Genomic DNA, 3,298 nt, shown 5'->3' on the forward strand with positions numbered 1-3,298 from the left:
AAATGGAAGAGAGGAGCTTCAATTTGCCAAGAAATTGTGTGGCCATTTTATCTGTGAGAGTTGAGACTCATGAGAACTAATCAGAGGAAATGAAGGGATGTGGCCCTGGAATTAGCAGGAGGGAATTACAGAGAATCGTGGAGAATTTAAATCCGTAGATGGAAATAGCCTGCCCCCCCCCCATCCCCCACTTTTGGTGTCAGCTTCTCATTTTAACAAGATTTTTTCTTGGGTAAATCCTGTAAATTTCACACATCCCTGATTAACTGAAGTGTAAATAAACAGATGATCAAGACTCTGCTGGCAGAAGAAAGAAGGAGAAGAGGCAGGACTCTTCTGAGTGTAGTTGAAATTTGGCCTCATTTGTCTATGTACAGTAAGGCGCCTACCTCTTCGCACAGCAATGTGCCAGACGGCCCCAGGAAAGCGGGAGCCCCCCTGCATTCCAAGAGAAGAGACCTGTTCAGACATCTTTAAAGGTTTTCACCCTTGGCAGTGGAGACATCCAAACCTCATCTCTGGGATTCAGACTCAGCTCTTGAGGAAATGATCCTTCTCCCAGAGGTGCACACTGAATGGCAGGAAGTGAAGCTGCGGCAGGAAGAACAGCCTGGGCCAAGGCGGCCGGAGGCCAAGCAGACCGGACAGGCCGAGGCTGCAGGAAAGGAGTTGGAAAGAAGACGGGACGCCTCATCTCACTGTAGAGGTGGTTTTGTTGTGAACACTTAATGGTCTGGATACCTCCCAGGCCCAAGGAGACATCAGCAAGCCAAGGACATGGAGCTCCTGCGGCCTGCGGCCGGCCTCATGGGTCTCGTCTGGGCCTGGGTGATAAGCAGGCCGCAGCCCAAGCGCAGAAACTGTGGCTGAGAAAATACTCAGAATGCAGAGCCGGCTCAGAAACTGCTCCAGGAGAGGAGTTAAGAGCTTTGGAAAAATGGATGCTGAACTTACACTTTCTATATTAGCTTTTCAATTATACTTTCCAAGGAGGAAAAAGATGGAAATGGTGAGGAAAGTGTACTTAAGAAGTTAGTTTTTCTCTCCTCACCCTCAGGCCCGTTCTCTGGGTGCACCCAGGGGTTAAGGGTTGCTAGCCATTCCTCTGGAACTTTCTACACACATGTAAGCATTTTTTTATTACACATTGAAATCCATTTTGCCACTTGATATTTTTATTTAACAATAGATCTTGGCTATCGTCCCACAGCATGTGCAGATCTGTTCTGTTCTCTGCATGGCTTGATTAGTAGCACATTGACTGGTACTGATCTCATTTGTTTAACCAGTCTCATGGGGATAGACGTTCAAACTGTTTACGGTTTTGCTTTGCTTTGCATTTCTCCCTGAATGGTGCTGTGCCATCTCTCCTGGCACATATTTCTTTGTGCACTTGCACAAGTCTTGGAGGCAGGCAGCCACCTGGGAGCATCCTCTTGTTTACTCCAGATGAGGCCGAAGCAGCCCAGGTGCTTTTGGAAACAGCTTCACTGTGCCCAGGCCCCATCACAGCAAAGGGGTCCAAGAGGGACCTGGTAGGGGCAGAGCCAGAGCTGCCTGGGAAGGAGGTGGGTCGCATTTTGAGACTTCACCTGCCACCAGGCCTGGTAGGGGAGATAGTACCTGTAGGAACCTCGGGGAATTCACCCAGGAGAGCACAACCCTCATCCGGGCCCCCCCGGGGGCTGCCAGCCCCAGCACCAAGCCCTGGCAGGGGCCCACTGAGAATAAATAAAGTCAGCAACACCTGGGGGGGGGGGCAGGGGACGCAGTTGGGGCTCCCCACTTTGCTGCTGAGATTTAACCCCTGAGAGCCCAGGCCACGTGCTGAGAAGTGGGCCCAGAAGTGAGCAGGTGGGGATGGGAGGAACAGTGGGCCAGAATGGGCTGAGTCCGTTAGGAGTGCCCCTGACCCCATGGTAGGATTTCCCGGTTACTCTCAAATGTTTATTTTTCCAGATGGACTTTGATGTCATTTGTCCTTACCTCCCAAACCCACAAATCCTCCTGGTATTTGGTCGGAATTGAGTTAGAGAGAATTGACATTTTTACAACGCTTGAGTCTCCCTATCCAAGACAAAGAGTCTCTTTATATGTATTTAAATGAACTGACGTCTTTTATCAGCTCTTGTGTTGCCAGCCACACCAGGGGACAAAAACACCTGAGAGTTGGTCTCAGACCACACCCACGGTGGCAGCCTCGATTTCTCCACGCCCTGCGGGTTCTCTGTCACAACCAGATGCTGCCATGCAAGAACCGGTTCCCAGCTGTTGGCTGTACCCTCACAGGCTCATGCTGGTCCCTCAGCCAAGAGTTACTCAAGGAGCTGGGAAGGATAATCCACGAGGCTTGTAAACCTTGACAGAAACATCCTGGTTGCCTTTATGAGCTCCTGAGCTGTGACAATCCTGAACATCCTGCTGCTAATGTTCCTCTTTTACAGCATTTTTAAACCCATTTTGGAGTGAGTGTCATAAAATCACTCTATCCAGGAAGTCAGCTCAATAGTCTCTACGACATAAACTTTAAAAGCAAGATGTGAAATACTGTCGGATGCCCTGACGCACTTCCCCACGGTGCTCGTTTGTACATTTATTAGCAAACCATTAGGGTGGAGGGACCCCCCCCCCCCGGGGAGCCGACTGAAGACAAGGGCTCTTCAGCTGTAGTGGGAGGCGTGTTAGGTTCTGTGGGAAACTGTGATGCGGAGGACAGAGCAAGAGCAATTGCTCCATCTGTGCGAGGGTGGCCAATTTCGAAAGTGTCTGCCTTCTGGGAAGGTTTCTATGACTGTGAAACAGCAAGACAAGGACACCAGCAGCCTGAGGGCCTGTGTGGCTCGTGCTCCACTGTGGTGGATGGCACAGCAGAAGCTCCTGCCGTCACTGTCTGTCTCTCCGTGTATCAGTTCTCCAAGGGCAGGGACCACACGCTGTGATTTCTCTATCAGAGACTAACACTTCTCACCTGGTCCTCAGGAAAGGCTTATTGGAGCCTGCAGACGGTAACAGACTCATACAATGATGCCTCATTTTTCACCTGGTCAAGAAATCTCCAAATGAGGCACATGTCCTCCTAACAATACACGTAGAAATTCGACCCAAGACCCACACACACGCGTTTGCTTGGAAAATGCGGCCTGTGGGAAGCACTTTATTAGCCCCGCATTTGTGCAGAGGTGAGGTGGCCCGGGCTTGCGGCCTCCAAGATGTCAACAGAGGCTGGGCTCTGCCCGGACCGAGAAGCCTGCGCCTGGGCTCCCGCTCCCCGCCGCTGGCCCCTGAGAAGTGGGCTCCG

Source organism: Equus caballus, chromosome 4 (genome assembly GCF_041296265.1).
Source record: "Equus caballus isolate H_3958 breed thoroughbred chromosome 4, TB-T2T, whole genome shotgun sequence".
In the NCBI taxonomy this organism is placed as follows: domain Eukaryota; kingdom Metazoa; phylum Chordata; class Mammalia; order Perissodactyla; family Equidae; genus Equus; species Equus caballus.